Source organism: Taeniopygia guttata, chromosome 4 (assembly GCF_048771995.1).
Source record: "Taeniopygia guttata chromosome 4, bTaeGut7.mat, whole genome shotgun sequence".
NCBI lineage: Eukaryota > Metazoa > Chordata > Aves > Passeriformes > Estrildidae > Taeniopygia > Taeniopygia guttata.
In genome coordinates, this window is record NC_133028.1 from 26,112,883 (window position 1) to 26,133,101 (window position 20,219).

Below are 20,219 nucleotides of genomic sequence, written 5' to 3' on the forward strand. Positions count from 1 at the left end.
CATGTTACTGTTCTTCAAAGATGCAGTTGCTTTGTCACTCTTCAAAGATCATGTCACTGAAATCTTTCCTGGGACATGCAGGGCTCCTCCGTGCTGGGGAGGCCACCCCACCCCTGTCTTGGGAACCCACAGTGCTGGGACAGTGGGAATGAGAGCCCCAGGAATCCAGTCCTGTGGCAGGGTTGTGGCTCATCATTTTCTGGTAGTGAGCAGTGCTCTGTACACTGACCAGTGTAATGACCCATAAATATATATGGATTTTGGAACCAGAAAAAAAGTTTCAAATCTGAGGTGTAGCTGTGTATTGTATACTTGCTTACTGTGGTGATTATAAGAGCTGCAAATAATTTCATTAGGACTGAGATTAATGGTGCACATGTACTTTATTTCTGTCCTTACTTCTTGAAAGTGAGCATAATGTCTGCTGCTGGTGCTTCACAGACAGTTCAAACCATTGGTTTTCTCAGTTCTGACCTTCTTTAGTTTCCCCATTTTTGAGCTTTCCTTTTATGTGGTTTAATATAACTAATCAGTTTGATTAACATGCTGAAAGCACTTCCATTGCAGTGAGTTTGCTTCATGGCTCAACTCCTCTGTATCCTGAACTAACTTTTCCGAGCATTGCTGATGTAACAGCTGCTCTGTGGGATGATCCCTGTAATTTCAGCACCTATGTGTGCAGCTGAAACTGTGCTTTGATATTCTTGAATATTGTGCTCTCAGTATTTTCTTGATTAGGAGATAAGGGAACATAAATCTACAGGCATATTTGTATTTTTGTCACGTCTTTATGAGGGAAATAAATCCTCCCTGCACAGACTGATGATAGATTTAAAAAATATCCCTCTGTTCTTCCTCCTTATACAATTTATCAGGATGCCTGTCATCATAAAGTCTCTGTCATCATTAGACATTTCTTCCTCAATGTTAATTTATGTTTTGGATTTTCTTTGAAGGATAATTTGGCAGAGTATTTTAACTGTTTCTTGTTCATTTTGAACTGGTATTCATATCAGTCTAACTTTTTGTGCTCAAATCGCACTTAAGTTTACCCAAGCACTTTCCCTTCCTCAGTTCTCCTTGGCAAATTATTTGTGGTGTCCCTTAATCACTGACTAAAGAGTCTTAGTTGATGTGAAACAGCATCAGTTTTTTTGTTTGAGGATTTTTGCTATATACTTTTCTGTCCTCAAGCTGTCCCTCAAGTTCTGCAGAAATTCTATCCTGAAATTATGAAGAACTTTGTTTAATGATGCAAATTTGCATTCATATCTAGTAAAAATATACAGGTATTTGAAGCATATTGAATTTGATGAGTATATTTCCATTGCATTTTTGATCCAGCTGTGAGACACAGATGGGAATCTTTTAGTTTAATTTCAATCATTTCCCCATGTATCTGCATTTTCTCTTTAGGCTTATAAATCTTTAGCCTTCCTGAAGAAAATATGGTCATATCTGGTGTATTTTTTTATTTGAGAAAATAGTTGAAAACCTTTGACTTTTTTATAGCTCTTGCTATAAAAAAACAGACCCTGTCATGTGTCATCTGAAAGTGAACCCTTCCTAAAACAAATATCCCAAGTGATGACTTTGGAGAAATAAGCATATGGCAACACAGTGAGAATTCTGGAAAGCTAGTTCTTAATGAGTCAGAGTCTTCCTTCCCAATTTACTTCTTCAGACGTTTGTGGTATTCCTAGAATTACACTATTTGATAAACCCTTTAACTTTCTTCTTCAAAGTCAGACCAGTGGACTTAAATTAGAACAATATCCAGGCTATTTTAAGTGAGCACAGCCCAGCCAGCAGATATGACACACATCAGCCTTTTAGTGTAGCCCTGGGCTGTTACCTCTCTAGTTCTGGCTGTGATGAGAGGAAAGCCCCTCAGTCTCCCATAGTGATGCTCTCTCAGGAAATCTTTCTTATTGACAGAAGACAGCACTGTAGCCTCTTCCAGGGAGCACTGAAGATGGTGCTGTGCTCAGTGTCACTGATTAGGTGGTTAGGAGGACATAAAATACCCCGTGCAATTTGTTGGAAGCAACATTTTGCTGCACTGCTAGACTTGTTTAGCTTTCTATCTGATGTGAGGGCAGTGCTTTCTTCTTTTATTTCAAGAATAATAGAAAAGCAACACTGGGCAAGTGCATGGTACTCTAATAACAGTCTAATTTAATTTTTATATGACAATTTCAGCTGATTTCAATAATATTCTTGGCCCCAACCCCAAATTTCTTGTAAAAATTAAATACAGAAAGAAAAATTCAAGCAACCTCTCTTCCAGTGTAGAGCTTCAAGTATCCTGAAGGTCCTGAGAGCAGCAGGAGTAAATCAGTGAGTAAGGCTGGAAGCACACCGGCAGACCTGATGTGTCTGGGGAAGAGTTCCATAGCTCCAGAACTTCCAAAACATAAAAAAGAACATTTTGCTCTATATAGTGTTTTGGGGTAGAGAGATGGACCTAAATCCCTGCTGTGCCCCATGATCTGCTTGATCTGCTTTGCCTCAGGCCTGTATGAAACAAGTAACCCTGAAGGTACAGAAATACTTTAGGGCAACTATAATCTGTGTCTGCTGCTTGTTTGCGAATGCACAAAGGAAGGACAGGGGTGCAACGAGGCAGGCCAGAGCAGGCAGGGCAGGGGCTCTTTACAGCCCTGAAACTATTTTGTTATGAGAGAAGAGTGACCAGAGCCAAGTCCTCAGCTGGAGAAAGACCATGAGATCCATGTTGTGGCGGGGAAGTGGAATGACCATTGATGCCAACAAGACTGCCTGGCCCACGTGGCATGTGTACAGATCTGCTGGTGTCTCCAGCCACAAGCACAGCTTTGATGAATACCATGGGTCCCAAAAGAATTTTCTTTGGTTCCAATATCACTTGGAATCAGTGATATCGCATACTCATTTGATTCTACAGAAAGGAGGTAAAAGCAGTGAGTCAGAATATATGGCTGAATAAAATAAGGATAAAATTTGCTGGTTTTCGGGCCTTAGGTAAATATTTTAAGACTCAAGAGCCCAAATAACAAACAGAGTTGCAGGCATAGGTTTGCATGAGGATTTAGAATTTTTGGAGTTAAAGAAGAGGACATCCATGACAATAAAAAAGAAAATCAACACTTTTTTAGTGGATACTGTCAAAAATATGAGGAATGTTTCCTCAGCTTGTATTGATTTTACCTCTTTCCCGTCGTAGATTGCAGATACAGACATGCCTTTGCTGTATCAGATATGTTCAATGTTCAGAGATGCTGGGTTTTTGTGGTCGCTGCCCCAGCCACTGTATTGTCAAGGAATTTCTAGACTTGTTTGGCATGTTTTGCAGTTTGTGGAGCTTATACATACATGTGGGATTTAAAGACTGTTTAAAACCTTCACTGTAATTTAAACAGAGATCTTGTACACTTTTTGAGCTCCAGGTGTTTCCAGAGGGAGGTAGTGAGAACCTAATAATGTGAGATTGCACACACAAAAAACCCCAGTATTGCACCTGGGCATGATCTCTACATGATGGTAAGTATATTTTAATTCTGTTTTAAAATCCATCCTTCATAGAGGCTTCTTATTCTGAACATGTGCCTGGCCTTACAATTGAAAAATAATGCTGGGGTGATGCATAACAGACAAACTAATGTTGAAGTGGGTGTTCAGTAACAGGGTTTCAGAAATAGAGGTAGAGCTGATACAGATATTATAACAAAAGAACCCCAGCAGTTATAGATCTCACCACAGAGTATGTTAGAAAACCTGAACTCATAATTTTAAATATTCATGCTGTTAATGAAAATTAATAAAACTAACTCATTAAAAATAAAATTACTAAATTCACTGATTAAACCATATGAACTATAATATTGTAGTGGGTCCACCTTATAAAATTGTTACAGATTCCTGCATAGGAGCTAGCAATTTGAAATCTTTTGAACTTACAGAAGTGGTTGTCATTGTTTTCCTGCTGACTGTAGGCCCTTGCTCTATGTTCATGACTTAACTAAAACTTAAGGGCAGAAATCATTAAGTGTCACCAATCAGTATTTTCCCTTCTCAGCTGCGGGAAGTAGGTCTGTGGAGGACTTAGTCACTTGGCCAAAATCTCAGAGGTCTCAATAGCCTTACTAGGAATATAAATGAGATCTTCTGGTTCTACTATTTTTTATACGTTTCTGTGTGGCTGTTTTAGAAGAGGTTGAGCAATGTCTTCACTGTTTTTATAGCAGTGCTGAGAGAACAGCCGAGGCAACTTTATCCCACAGCAGCTCTTAGCTTTGGTGCACCTGTGTTAAGCCCATATAAAACTGAAAAGAATAAAACCTAAATTTTGAGTGCTTGATCTGAGACATGTCAGTACTTTGTTATCTTTATGAGTCTCAAAGTATTCCAACTTGTGCACCTGAAGGTATAAAAGAAAAGAGTTGGGGAAATGGTGCAGAATGAAGTCCTATCACCTGCAGCTAGAGCATTTACAAGCCAAATATCATGACTGCTTTTTCACATTCAATGAATTGTAGCGTTAGTGACTAGGATAACAAAAGCTAATTTCAAGACGCTAAGCTAGGAAAACGTGAGTGCGGCATGGAGTTGAAAGCAGTGGTACATAGCAGTTTAGAGATAAAGGTTTATTAAAACCAATTTTTATGCTAATCAGAATAATGTAGTAGATCTGCTATGATTACTTATGTGTGACAAGCTGTACCTAAGCTAAAGACCCTGGAACACTATACAAAAGAATAATTTATATTTTTGTTTAAAGAAAAATAGTCCAAACCTGAAGTCTTTGGGAGTCCAACCCCTGTTTTGAAGAGGGTTGAAAAGGCTGCTCCCAGCCTTGTCCCCTGCAGGTTAGGACAGGAGAGGAAAACAGGAAGTTTTATTCATCTTAGTTTCTCAGTTTTCCAAGTTGCCGTCTCCAGCTGTTTCCATCAACTTTGTTTTCTGAAAAACAAAAAAAATCAAAACCCAAAAAAATCCCACCAAAGAGACAGAGAGAAAAGACTTCTATGGATTTCTTTAGCTATCTTTAAATGACTCTTTGTTGAAACCTGCATTGCATTTTTCAGTAATTCCAGAGTAGCTTTCTTTCTTCTGTTCCCAAAACAAACATCTCCTCAGCCTGAGAAAAAAAGAGATAAAAGCAAAATAAAAGCAGCAGGCTAGGGGTGAAGGGGGAGGAATGGTGTCTGCAGCAAGAAACATGGCCACACAAAGTCAGACATCGAGTTTGTAGCAGTGACAAGTGCAGGCAAACAGCAAGGGTGCCTTCCACTATGCCAAAAACCAACAACATTTTACATAACATTTCCAGATAAAGGCTGACCACAGCACTTAGCAGGTAGGGACTGATGGGCTGGTGTTTTAAGCAGCACTCGCCACATAATCTGCATCACCGCTTGCAGGGCAAGCTCTCCCAAGTATCTCTGTTCCCAGAAGTGCATTGACCCACAGGGACTGTAACATGTAGAAACTGGCTGCTCTCAATCTTTGGCCCCTTTTATATGGGAGTAGGGTGGATACCCCTGTAAATGCTGGGGATCAATTAGCCATCCTTGATGAGGTGATTGAAATAAGTGGCTGCTGTTCCTTTCTCCCTTTCTTTGCAGCTCAGGGAAGTGAAACTATTGGGTGTTTTTCAGAAGGTATCTGGAGGTAACTGTCTGAAGTGGAGTGGGATACTCTGCAGGGGTGTCTTTTAGTTTTGCAAGTCCAGCACAGGTATTGAGGCCATGTGGCAGGAGGCAAAACAAATCATATTTATAGGCAACTGATTTAACAGTATTAAGATCAAATTATTAATAGCCTTGGATAAACATTTTAATACAGTATTTAATGCTTTGTCTTGTGTAGTTTTATTATTTTGTGTTTGTTTTTAATGTGTCATATTAGCATGACTATCATCTGTACAGGGCCTTTACACAGTTGGAGATGTAATGCCAGGTTTTGTACAATCAACTTTTATTCATTTTGGAGATAGACCTGTTCTTCTCACCTGAAACATTTCCTGGTTTTCAGTCACTTAAAATTTTGTGAAACATTTACCATTTCAATGGTAAGCATCTTTTCTCGTTTGATTTCTCCTGAAAAAATTCTGTAAAATTTTCAGATGTTGCTAAGAATGAAACAGTGGAAAAAGAGTCTCTTGTTGACTAAAAATTTTCTAAAGGAAAAGGAAAAGTGATGAGTTTCAAATCAAAGTCCAGAACAGGAGCCTGGTGGGAGAAATTATGTATGACTGAATGAATGTCTGTAGGTCTGAAAAAAGTACTATATGTATACGAGAAGAAATGGGACTGGCCAAAGATAAAGACTTAACAGGGCTGAAAGAATAAGAAGAGCCTGGTAGAGAAATGAGCCAGGAATCAATATGTGTGTTCCAGCTCCCTGGTAGTGGTATCTGACACCTATCACCTTTTTCTGCCCTGCCATTAGCCAAACTGCAGAGGTCTGTGCAGTGCCTCTTAAAGGCTCCATCTACCTCCTGGTAGCCATTGTGAGTGGCAGGACATTGTCAAATATGGGGACTTGTTCCTGTTTTTGAGAAACCAGCAAAATATATGCCAGTTGATTAAAATATTATCAAGGATGAAAACTTTAGTACTTATTGTGTTTATGCAACTTGTGTTTCATGAGAAGGTTGATTCTATAATCAGGACAGAGAGTTCCAGGAACTGAACATGGTTAAAGATACCATGAGACCTGTTCCCATTTTATTGGTCCCAGAAATGAGGAAGAGTATAGAGAATGAGACAGAATTTAGCAAGAGAGCATATGGCAAGGGGGTGATGTTCTAGCCTGGAAAATTGGATACTCTCCCTTTTTCTGTCAAACAGCTCCCATGTGGTGATAGCTGAGTCACTCGAGCCAATCTTTTCAGAAGCTGTCAATAACTTTACATTGCTTTTATTCTTAGTGCAGGACTTGTAGGCGTGTTGAGCTTTCTCAGCTGCAGCTGAAGTCAGGGAAGTCATGCTCCAAACACAAAGTAGTACACAAAAGAAAAAAAAAAATCTGGTTTCAGGAATTTAAAATCTGATCCAACATAGCAATGTTTGGCTTTACTCTTTGTGGGACTCACCAGTTTTCAATGGGAAGGGATATGGCCAAGCCCTCTCACTTTGAAGTGATGCTGTGCAGGAAGCTCACTGTGAAGCTCTCTTATGGCAATGATGGATGCTGTCTTCAGAGCAGGGTATGAATACTGTGAGGGAAACAAGACAAGCATGAGTTATGTTGAGCTGCGAGAAGAAAACAACCTGCTCATCTCACTAGTGTGCCATCTTTTCTGCACGGTGTAGGTACTGCAAAGACATGTCTGTACATAGGATTTGCTGAGTCCTGCACATGGTTCATAACACCCCCTGCCACACTACAGTCTTGGGGGAGTGGTTGCACAGTTGCCCAGCAGAAAAGGACCTGGGGGTTCTGATCAGCAGTGGCTGAACATGAGCCAGCTGTGCCCAGGTGGCCAAGAAGGCCAATGGCACCCTGGCCTGTGTCAGCAATAGTGTGGCCAGCAGGACCAGGGCAGTGACTGTCCCCCTGTGCTCAGCTTGAGTGCTGTGTTCAGTTCTGGGCCCCTCAGGGCAGGAAAGACATTGAGGTGCTGGAATGAGTCCAGAGAAGGACTATGAAGATGTGAGGAGTTGTTTAGCCTGGAGAAAAGAAGGATCAGGGAATACCTTTCCACTTTCTAAAATTGCCTGAAAGGAGGTTCCAGCCAGGTGGGACTTGGTCTCTTTTCCTGGTTAAGAAGTGACAGGATGAGAGGAAACCTTGCACCAGATTTGCATTGGATATTAGAAAAAATTTCTCCACCAAAAGGGTTGTCAAGCATTGGAACAGGCTGTCCAGGGAAGTGGTGGAGTCATCATCCCTGGAGGTATTTAAATGATGGGTAGATGTGGCATTTGAGGACATGGTTTAATGGTAAACACAATTGTGGTGCTGGATTGATGGTTGGAATTAATGGTCTTAAAGGTCTTTTCCAAAATTAACAATTTGGTTATTCTATGATTGTATGTCTTGCCATCTACAAATTACTCCAAATTCTCATCTAACTGTATTCCATGAACATTTAGTAGATTAAAAGGAATATAAATGAGGAAATAGATGGTTTCCCCTGTTTAGTCAATTTCCTGAATAGGAAGACAACACCTTTCTCGCTTGCATTTCGAAAAATTGTACTGTCAGTATCAGGGCAAGTGATCTCAGTTCTTTGTCAGGTCTGACAGTGCCAGCATTTTCTCAGACCCATTTTGACAAAAAAAAAACAAGGCAAGTACAAGAGGAGAAAGAAGCCACTGAAAAACATACCCACCAGCACTCTGTCCTGCACTATTGACTCCTGTCCCATTTCATGGCCACTTCATGAGCTTGTCTGAAACCCTCCTGAACTGCAGCTCTTCCAGTGTAACAGCAGTGGGCATGTTACAAACATAACTGACTAACTGCTGAACTGGGTGTGCTGTTTTGGGTGTAAATAGAGCAATAATATTGCTTTCTAAGGTGACTGTGTGTAGACTTATATGAGCTGGGTAAAAGTCTAAATAAAACTCCTGGGTCATAGGAAGTTCCAGCGAGGAGAAATTTATGTTTTCTGAAATGAGGTTTCTCTGATGCAATCCCATTTAATTTCAAAGAAAGTACAAAGCTCTCTTTTTCTTCCCACAGCAATAATTGCAGGCATGGCCTGTGTTTACAGCTCAAGTCTATTTTCCATTAAACTCTCTAAAAGCTCTTTTTTTCCTTTTTGTTTTAGCTTTTCTCAGAGGCATATTCCTGGCCCTTGTTATGTCTGTGATGTTGGCTTTTTCCTTGCCACCATCTGTCTCTTCCTTTGATCTTTTTGTCTCTCTCTCATAGACACCCAACTGATCACAAAACAATGTCCAGTAAAAACCTTCCACCCATGTGTCTTGCAGGTGCTTCATTTTTTGGACAAGGACATGTGCTGGTGGTTGGAAGGAAAGCTTTGGTACTTCCAGCTATCTGCTTCCATAATGAACTTAACTGCTTCTTACAACTGACCACTATATATGTAACATGCACCCTGATTTTGAGAGATTTTACCCCAGGGGTTTATGAAACTGTTGACGAGAAATCATACTGCATTGAGAAACATTGAAAGCACAGTACTTAGGGCTGTACCAGAGAGAACAAAGGTTCTTTCATCTTCTGGTTACAATCTCTGTGCTTCATCTAGTTATAAACTTGATGCTTTTTCTCAAAGCTATTCTGATTTAGAAGTTTGAAGAAATACACTTCATGCATTTAAGCATTACCATACTTCATTGTCATTCATTGCAAACTTAAATGTCACTTGTCTTTATTTGCCTGTGAGTTGTCTGAGAAAATAATATCTTGGCGTAATATACTGTTTCTCATCAACACTACTTCTCCTAGGTGACTCCTGAAGTTTATCCAGTGAATTATGGAATCACAGAATTACTGGGTGGAACTTCTTTTGGAGTTCTCTGGTTCAGCCTCATACTCACAGCAGGTATATTGCTGAAGTGAAAGCAGGTCAGCCACCCGTTTATCTGCCGATCTCTAAAGACTTATCTTCCCTGGGCAGCCTTTTCCAGGGCTGCTCTGCCCTCCTCCTGGTGAAGCTTCTCCTGAGCTCCTGCCCAGTGCAGCAGGCCCCATGTCCCCAGGTGCCCTTGCAGGGCCCTGCAAGTGGGACTGAACAATGGCAAGGGTGATGGTTCATACAGCACAGAGGTGCTGCTGAGGTTAAGGAGGCATATGCCCTTCATCAAAACCACTTCCATACAGAAAAAGACAGGTCATTGTCAGAGGAGACTCTCTTAAGAGAAACAGAAGGCTCAATATGCAGATCTGACCCACTTAATGAAGTCTGTTGCCCCCCTGGGGCCCGGGTTGAGAATGTGGAGAGAAAGCTTCCTACCCTGGTATGGACCTCAGAAATTAGTGATTTCTCAGGTAGGCAGTGATGAAGCAGCAATAAGAAATCTGAGGGCAAAGGAGATGAGAGCCTTGGGATGTCTATAGGTGATATAGACAATCTATATGTGATTGTTGTGGATAAGTAATGTTTGCAAAGTTTCTTGCTGGGCTAAGTGGGGCAAAACCTGCACAAGGCACTGTTTTGTTGACTTTTACAATACAGATAGAAATGGTCATCTCATTCTAGCAGTGGTCATGAGTGAGGACAACTACAGAATGAAGAGAAATCTTGTATAAAGGTCACTACAGTATTTTGTTGAAACATTCTAGAGTTTTAAAAAATTTCTGAATTAAAAAAAAGCATAATGATCAATCATTTCAAAGACAAGATAGATAAAACTCATTCTTTTGCAGCACCAGGACAAATTACTAACCTGGAAAGAAAGTCTGTGTTCTCTGCTCAAAGAGCATACAGCAATAACCAAAAGTAAGACTTTTTTACCTCCTCAAAATAGAAAAACCAGACTGTTAATAATTTGATTTTTCTTTGGACTAACCTAGCATCCAATACTTTCATCCAGAAGATTTAGAAGATTCTTTCTTTCCATTTAAATCTGAAAGTTTCCACAGGCTTAGTTTCTTATTTGAGACCAAAGCACTCCTGGCATTCATTTGCTTATATCAGAATCTCATCTTTGATTGGAAAATCACACATAGATGTGGTGAAGATTTCAAGATGTCTCATTCAAATAAGGACTTTAATCGCAAGAGTCTATTTTCCATGTACAAATAGAGTGAGAGTTCTCCAGTGCCCTTCTACAAGCTCAGGGCTTAGGGCTCGGCTGGATGTTGTACTTTTTGGTCAAACTCAGGGTGTTTTAGGACACAACTGGTTTTACAAATTTTTTTGTTTAGAAAATGTAACTTCTGGAGTCTACACTTTTGAAAATGGACATTGTCAAATTGGAAGTTTCTTGGAAGAAATGTGTAAGAATGATTCAGTTGAAGAAAAAAGTTAACAGATTTCTATCTTGGTCTCAAAATACTTATGTAAGGAAATTATTTTTTTCTGGGAATAGATGACAAGTTATACAACAGCAGAAGGAGATTTCAGCTCTGGAATCCAATCCTAGAGAAGATTATGCTGAGAAAATGGTGCATGTTTTTAATAGCAACATCCATATGCTGAATCCCTATTACTGTTGTCTTAAACATCAAGAATTAATGTCTTTTCAACCATTGCACATTAGCAGCCATGGGTAGGGCCAGGTGGAGGAATGACTGGTAGAGACTTTGGCCAGAAAATCTAACTAAAAGCTGACAGCTTTTGCAGACTGACTTTCCTGCTGCTGCCTTGTCTTGTCCTTCCTCTTCCTTCCTTACCACCTTTTTCTCTCCTTCCAGTTCCAGTTACTGCCTCTTGCATTGCTTCCTTGGCAATGCCATCCTTTATTTCTCTTCTGGCTTTGCCTCCTTGTTTGCCACACTCTCAGTATCCCCAGGACTGCCTTTGAGTAGCCCCACTGGCTTCTATTAGTTCGTGTGCTACTCTGTAATGCTCCCCAAGTTGCAGTGTGAGCTGTCCCACCAGTAGGCACACGCATTGCTGGCAGGAACAGGCAGCTCAGAGCATCTCAAACAAGCTCTTCCCTGTCCATCTGAAGGCACAGAACAACCTTCATGGCAGGATTTAAACTGCATCATCACTTCCTGTAGCTCTTTTCTACCGTCAGTTTCAGACTGCATCCAACCAGTGTGCAGAAAAAAACTCTTATTTGGTTCTGAGTTAGATATGAACAGTTTAGGGGCATATGTTGATTTCATGGATAGATAGCAACAGTATCTGTGGTTGAACATCAGTGGAGGTGGTTTAAGGTTTTGGCTGTATTTTCCAGCTGTTCATGACCATTTAGAAAACACCAAAAAATTATCCTTCAGAAATCTGTTTATGGAAATTAGGAAGGATATACAGGCACAGAAACATAATATGTTCTGTCATATCTAGTGCAAAGTAAGGCTTTCTACCACTTTTATTTTAAGCAATGAAACACTGTAAACAAATGGATATTGGAGAAGAAACAGTACCCTCTGTGAGGTTTTGGCTTTGATAAACACATTACAGAATCCAGGTCTTTCACCATATAGTGAGACCTGATACATCTTCAACATTTTCACTGTTTTTTTAGACAAAAAAAATCAAGAGGTTAAGGCCATGACAATACAAATATGTGACTGAAAATATGTGTATTATTAGCATGAGAGTGCTTTTGGCAAGCCTGTTTTTAGTATGCCTGTTCTGGTGTTTTACTGGCTCTCTGCTGCTGTAAACAAATTTGGAAGTGGAGGAAGATTTAGAAGCTAACTAATGAGTGTGAATGCTACAGAAAGGAAAAGAAGATGAATGGCTATTGACCCTGCTCTCCTGTATAAGACAGCAATTGATTTTTCAGTTGATAAAACTGCTTCATCCTATCTGATCCCCATGGTGGAATTAGGCAGTTAATTCTGGGGGGACTATGTTTCCAAATAACACCTACAGGGCAAGTGTTTTCCAGCCATCCTTGAGCCTTGTCTAGCTTTCTCAATCTTGGATTCCTCTGCTGTGGTCTAAGGATTAGCCTTCCTCTTAAACTGCTCATCTGGGTGACACTGAAGGATATTGGCATTTTTGTAGGCTCTATGTAATTTTGAGATAAAGTGGAGGGCTGTGTCTTGGAGCCAAAACTGTATGAAGTGGATTTTCACCTCCAGAACAGCTATATAATGTAGTGCAATCACAACATTATGCTTTGTCTGGAGTTGATTCTCCAGCTGTTGAAATAGTATCTTTTTTCATTAAATTAAACCAAACTGTAGCCAGCATCAACATCAAGCTCTAAAAATGTAATGCTTAAGTCTTTTAGGCCAGGTGCTGATCTCTGAAACACTGAGCCTAGAGGAATTACACTTTTACACTGATGTATGTGAGATCAACAAGCTTATTTTAGGCCAGTGATCTGCTTTCACAGGTGTGCCTTATTTTAAGATGCCATCAAAGTAACTTCTCTCCATCATTCCAAAGCTGTTGAAGATTAAAGATAAGCTTTACTGGTAAACAGAGAAACAAAGAAAAATATGTGGACAAAGGTTTGCTTTCTGTCTCAGTTAAATGCTAGTTAAGGAAAAAAGCAGTTCTGGAATGCTTCCTTTTTATCAATCATAGCAAAATCAAAATAAGCTGGCAGAGTGCAATAAAAAGTGCTGTTCTTAAACAAAAAAACACTCACACAAGTTTAATGATAAAAACTTAAAGAACTCCATTATGTTCACTTCTTTTTTTTTTCTTTTTTTTTTCTCCCATTGTGTGTATATCTTCAGGTTTTGTTAAAGACAACTGATGTAAGACTCATTCCATTGCACTCCCTGTTAGCTTAGCTTGGCTTTGCTATGAGAAGTCCTTGGGAGAGTTGGTGAGAAACTGTTGTTCTGGTGTGGTTTTTGTTTTTTGTTTGGTTTTTTTTTTTTTTTTTTTTTTGTCACAGACAGCAACTGAGGGGAGAGAAATGGAATTAAATTCAAAAAAGTGTATATGAGCATGAGAGGAGTCTATTTTACACTGCTATACCTCAAAAATAGCTGAAGGGAGTTTTCTAATAATTTCCACATACCATGCACATTTCATCCCTGAACTGGGACCAAACATATAAAGGATCATACCCCAAAGGAGAATTTGAAGGGGGGTGGGATGGGTCGGGGGGTGGGCATGGCGGCACTTAAATAAAAAGGAGAGTGATAATGGAAATCTGCCCATAAACAGAACTTTTGCATCCTATGCTGAAGGACATACTGCCTTCAGAAGTATTTTTTCAGTGTGCAATAGCATTTAAAGTGAAGTAGCCAGGCAGCACTGTGCCTGCCTCATGTCCTTTGTGTTTGCACCGAGCCCAAAATTCCCACAGGCATAGGCTTGGCACATTTGGAGCTGCACCAACCCAGTTGTGATTCCCAGGCTTGTGCTGGCTGCTGGAAGCATCCTGGGGAGGCACATCTGAAGCGTGATACAGCACCATGAAAAAATGTCTTTTACAGCCTTGGCTTGCATTCACCACTCAAGCTGTAGATTGCTGGCCAAGCGTTTGACCCCCTCCTTGCTGTCCAAGACCATGCTCAGGCCCTGCATATGGCAACACTGATGCTCCCAGTGATCATCACCTTCTGCAACAGGCATTTCAGGCTTTATTGCCAATTTACCAAAGCTTGAAAAAAAGAGCGTAAGTCCCAAGGGCAAATTTTCTTAGCTGAGTACTGGGCCAAGAAAAGTGTATTAATATATCCAGAGTCTGAAAATAAATTGATCCACTTCAGTTGGGGAGGCTTAGTAAAAAATAAAAATACCTTTCCATGTTCATTATAGAGAAAAATCCCCCAGTTTTCCTACTAGATTTTCTAACATGATTATGTATTTATGCATCAGCTTTTCCATTTTATGTCATTTCAATAAAAGCAAGCAAACAATGGAATCACTGAATCCAGTAGTATTTGTAATTTAATAACTCTTCCAGACAAGTCCCAGCATGTTCCAAGACAGCTTCATGTTTTGCCTTGATGATTTCTTTTACTTCTTAAATGGTGTGAATTTATCTGTTTCATAACATGAGAAAAAGAGGAACTCATGTCCCTCCTCATTTCTTTCTACCCCCAAATCTTAACTTTTAATTTAGCAACATGATATGAAATACATTAGTCTTGAATCCCAAAGCACAGTCTCATGGCTTTTAGCATGAATTATGAATTGCAGGTTTATATGTATAAATAGCAATATTAAAACCAAATTTCTTTCTGAGCCAAAATTCTTTAAGCAATAGAATGAATATGGTGGTCATAAACCAGTCCAGAATAATCTGATATTAGAAATTCAAGCTGAAATGCCCTTCCATGTACGTTAAAAAATTTACTTGTTAAAATAAATTACTCCCTATGTCATCTTTATTCAGTTTTATTACCTTTCTAGTAATACTGGAAATAGATACCTTGGCTAACCTCATTCTTGTTTCATAGAGATGCACATGCCAGGAAGACCTGGCTGACAGTAAATCCTGCACAGCAACTTAACCTCATTGATGGGAAGAGCTGGCTGGCTAGTGACCTCAGTGATTCACAAATGTCAATGCAAATGTCAATGGCTCTGCCTGGGCCCAGTGCTCTGCTTAAAATATTCTTTTGTGGCATATTTTCATATAGAGTCCCTCTTGCCTGGGTTAAAAAACCACAACAGCATACTCCAGAAGCAAGAGGAAACCCAGACTGAAGAATGAGACTGCACATAAAACAAACTATAATGGAAAGAAACATGTCAAGGTAGTATTTTTAATTCAAATTTTTATTATGTATTTGTATTGTAACATAGTTTAAAGGCCAGGGCTACTTTGTGCTAACCTTTATTCTGGTTTTAAAAAGTGCCTAAGCTCCAAAGGCAGGACTGTCTGTATCTAGTTTTATTTTGCTCATTTGACTTCAGAATATTAAAGCTTTAGAGGAAATCTCATCCGCCTTCCTTCCTTTCAGACATGAAATGCCAAGAGCTCCAATTCACATCTTCTCCTGTATATTTATTGCTTGCTAAATGAGATACAGGAAAAGATTATAAATCGGGATGCAAAATTCTACCTTCAAAAGTGAGGAAATGCCAGATTAAATATGTAATAGCAATTCAATTCTCTTAGGTATTATAAACATTATGATATAAGGTGTAATTTTTCCTGTTCCCTGACAACCTTGCCTCATTCACTGCTGGCAAATGAATCAATAAGCCATGGCTCAATGTTGCCTTTAAATAAGGTGGCTCAACGTATGTCAAATGCCTCCTTCATTACATGCTAGTCTATGTCCTGTGTGAAAACAAGACATTTTTCTAAGTTTTCTGAGGTGCTTCTTGAACATTTCAAAGTTGGTTTTGTTTTGTTTCCAGAAAATCCCTTTTTACATTGCCGGGAAAAATGATACATGGACTAGGGCACTGCTCTTGCCAGATATGTAAATAGTGGTTACTTTCATCAGAGAAATAGAGATATTGGGGAAACTGAGGTAGCTTTCCAGGATCTGAAGTTAAGAATACTCTCAGAGCACATGCTTTTTTCTCTTCCATGAAGCTTCTTCACTAGTCTTCTTGTATTTCAGTTTTAACCCACCTTCCTCTCTTTGTTTCTCCCATCTTCCTTCATCAGGCATTTCATGATGGTACAAGTACCTTCAATTTCCAAGTTTTCTTCTTTGAGCTCACAGTCACTGGGACAAATCATACTCCTCACCACCCAATCTCTCTCTCCCATTGTCATGGCTGTAATTGACATCTGCAGGAAAAAAAGGTGAGTGGAATTTTGACAGGAGGGCTCCAGTGCCTTGAGGGCTGCACTGGATTTTCTGTAGTGCCTTTCAAACCAAGGTCTGGGCCTGAAAGAGTAGTTTATTGGCATCCAACTAACACTCCAGGACAGGAGTGGCCTTCTTGCAGGTATTCATTCCTCCTTGTAAAACTCCCACCTTTTCTGAGGAATGCCTGAGAACAAATTGTCAAAGAACAAGCTGTCAACACTCTTCAGTGTTGTAAAATAAATATTTCCTCGCCCTAAACCACTTTAAAGAATTATATCAGGGTCTAGTCCAAGTTTTGAGAAAAAAAAAGTTTTCTAGAATATTGCACAAGTGTTAGAGACTCATCCTCTGTGTTTGAGAGTGTTTTAGTGTGTGGTGATCTGCAGGTGCTGCTGTAAGATACGTATTTGCCAATGCCATTTTCACAATTAGAAATACCAATGAGGCAGGATATATAACAGAGGAACAGCAGTGGGAAGTCTGAGAGACAGTCAGAGAGACTGTCCACCTGGGCATGCTGTAGCTCTAGTTGCAGTCCATCACTAACATGGTTTTTTAACTAGAAAAACCTTGACACAATCAAGTTACAGATGAAAATAATGTTGCATTTAGAGCTGCAATATCCCCAAGGTTTTCGGTGCTACCTGTATCATGTGCAGGACAGGCTGGCTCAAGAGCACTTTGTAATCCATGTAACAGAGCAGGTATCAAAATGAGCATTTAAAGAAACACAAATCTTGTTGTGCAGTCACCCAGATCTTCATGCAAGTCCTTATTAAAGAAGTGTGAAGAGCAAGTGGCACCTGAAGCAAACGTGGGGGAATGAACCAACAGCATGCTGTGATTGCCCTGAGGTGGTCTCCTCTGCATCTCAGTGTCCACTGGGTGCCCCTTGGTGACGGGACTCTAAGCAACATCATGGGCTGGCCAGAGGAGCAAGGGAGCTCACATTGGGTCCCCAGGTGTTCAAACAGAAAATCTCTCAGTACATTCACACATTTGGAAAAGTGTTTGAGAAATATCACTGAAGTGTTCACTCTGCTCTGGCTAGAGGTTTGTTACTGCAGAAAGAGTGCATTTTTAGAAAGAGGTGGCTGACCCAAGAGACCCAGAACACTGAAATAATGTAATAGTCAGATTGTATTTGATTACTGTTGCTAAAGATAAAAGTATTGTGAACTGAACTTCTTGGATTCACTTATATGCTAAAAACATTCAAAACCATTGCATCTGTGATGTAGGTTTTTATATGAAAAGCCAAGACCCTACAGGTCCCTTGGCTGCAGTGCTCTCTGCCTTTCCAGATCACTGCACAGGACTAACATCACCCTGTTGTCCCACACCAACAAAGCACGAGTAGATTGCTACACAGGAGAAACTTCAGCGCTGTTTCACAGCGACCCGGCTTACAAGCTCTCTGCTTTGTCCTGCGGGGCTGCAGCTCAGCTGTGGGGCTTTGCCCCCGGCAGATTCGGGTGCTCCGCAGTGACCATCCTTGCTGTGGCCCCGCAGCCCTCACCGAGCCACCGCGGCGTGCGACAGCAGAGGGCAGCAAGAGGCAGAGAAGATAATTTCATAAATTGGGTCAAATTCCATTCTCTGACATTTGATGTCCGCACACAGCGCCCGCAAGGGCTGCCGGCGGTTCCCGGGCTGCATCCCTGGCCGGCGGGCGGGGCTCGGGCTCGGGGCTCGGGGCTCGGGGCTCGGGCTCGGGGCTCGGGACTCGGTCTCGGGGCTCGGAGTTCGGGGCTCGGAGCTCGGAGCTCGGGGTTCGGGGCTCGGGGCTCGGGGCTCGGGGCTCGGGGCTCGGCTCCGGGGCCGTCCCGGGCAGGGGATGCGCTCCACGGGGCCAGCGCAAGCAGGGACCTGTCCTTGCACGTGTGCACCTCAGCAAGTGGGTTAGAAAGGGAATCATGCTGATTTTGGAAAGTTTGCCCTGTTACAAGAGCACCATATGGCATTTTATCATGCTCGTGTTGAAACACTATAAAAATCTGAAATTAACTATGCTTAGCTTTCACCACACGGCAAAATGTAGCACTTACTTTAACTGTGAATAAATAATTTCTTATATAATGATGAGAGCTGCTGGGCTGCATTCCTCTTCCCCTGTACTCTGCGAATCTCTAAAGAGAGGTATATATTTGGAAATATTTTACACTGAAGGACAAAGCAAAAGGGTCATTGCTACTATCTGATTTTTAACAAATCTATTTTTTCCACTGCAGGCTCATAGAAATACACCCTTTTTCCTTTCTTAGGGAGTGTTTAGGTAAAAAAAAAAAAAAAAAAAAACCTCTGTGGTAATGCAAGTTTCCCAACACTTTTCTGCAAGTATGTACTCAAACAAGGTGGTTTTGGTACAGAATGGAAACCCAGCTGCAGGTGTCTTCTCAGGTGACAGCAGGAAGAAACGTGGCAGCCAGGTTCCCTGGAGGTGAGAGTAGCTGCCTGCAAATGTAGAAACTGAAACTACTGCCACAGTTGTTCTACATGCCTAGCTGTAAATCCCATGCTGGTAACATGTAAACGTAGTGCATATGACTTTAGGCTTGTACAAATGAGCTCTGTGATCTGGAATGAGCAAGTGCAGTAGGTTGGTTCCTCTGCTTGCTTGCCCCTAGCACAACAGCAAGAATATCCAGCTTTGCAGAATCACAGAATAAGGCAGAGTTGGAAGGGTCCCTCAGAGACCACCAAGCCCAACTCCTGGCCCTGCACAGCACCATCACCAGCTTGTATGTTGTCTTCAGTAATGGCCTCATTAACAGAGAAGTGAGTGGCCTTAAGCTCTTCACATCATTAACCTTCTATGAACAGGTGATTTATTTTCACGATGAACAAACATTTGCAAAATTCAGCACAATCTGCATGTTAGATAAACTTATGTCAACAGAATAATGGTGGACATTTCCTCCTACACAGTGAAAAGTGCAGTTGAGCTCACAGCCTTCAAAAATCTCTGTTTCTCCAGTGTAGGGACAGAGAAGCTAAAAAAATGAAATGACAAGTGGTTTGGATGATTAGAGAACTGTGCATGTGGAGTAATAGAAGACAGAATATAAAGAACAATCTGAAGACACCTTATATTTTAATAAAAATACGTTTCAGAATGGGATAGCATTTAGATGTGCTTGTGGTTTTAATTTCTTTTCAGTATTGCAAACTGAGACAGAGCACTGTCCTGTAAGCATGTGTCAGAGTGAAGCTGCCTGGTTTAGTTTCGTTGAAACTTCAAGAAGTTCATCCTAGTTCAGATTCTCATTAATCTACTTAATGTTGTTCCCTTGGAGTAATTGTAAGTGCTATAGCACCTGTTTTACTTTTTACATCTGATGTCAGGAAGTGTGCACCTCTGCAAGCACGGGGCCAAACCATGGCATTTCTTCCTTACTGTCACTAGCTGGCAAAGTGATGAGAGTACTCAGCATGGCAGACCACATTTTGATGTAATACAGCAAATGAGACAGACCTCCAGATTAATGCAGTTAAGCTATTCTTATGTTCTTATGTAATGTACTCCTAACACTTTTTTTTAGTTCTGTTTAAACATCTTCCATTTGGATAATTTTCCACATTAATTCTATATTCTAAAGTTAAATTAAATTGCCTGATAAAATTAATTGTATTCAGTGCTGCTATAATCTGAGACCAATATAAAAGAGGGTTGGTTTCTGTCTAAACAAATTCTATATTTTTATTTTTTCAATTCAAAAGAGTAAGATTTGAGCCTAAAATTCAGGGCGGTCTCCATGTTGAAGTCAAAGCAATGACCATTTTTTCATAAACTGTGGTTTATAAGGCTGTGGTTGCTTATATTCCACAGTAATGAACACTGCACAAAAATCACAGACACAACTTGAGGAGGCAAAAATAATGAAACTCTGTGTGACAAACACTGCTCTGCTGTTCAGAGCAGCCCATTATTCCTCTCCAGAAGCTCTTCTTCACAA

At 40.5% G+C, this 20,219-nt stretch overlaps 1 long non-coding RNA gene across 2 annotated transcripts in view; it reads left to right on the forward strand.

Annotated features, from left to right (window-relative positions):
- LOC121469883 (uncharacterized) overlaps positions 1 to 20,219 on the forward strand; it is a 112,078-nt gene that overhangs the window by 42,802 nt on the left and 49,057 nt on the right. For both annotated transcript variants that reach the window (XR_012055593.1, XR_012055594.1), the window contains 2 exons: positions 15,133 to 15,249; positions 16,116 to 16,256. This is a non-coding gene — a long non-coding RNA (uncharacterized lncRNA). The remainder of the gene's footprint in view (positions 1 to 15,132; positions 15,250 to 16,115; positions 16,257 to 20,219) is intronic.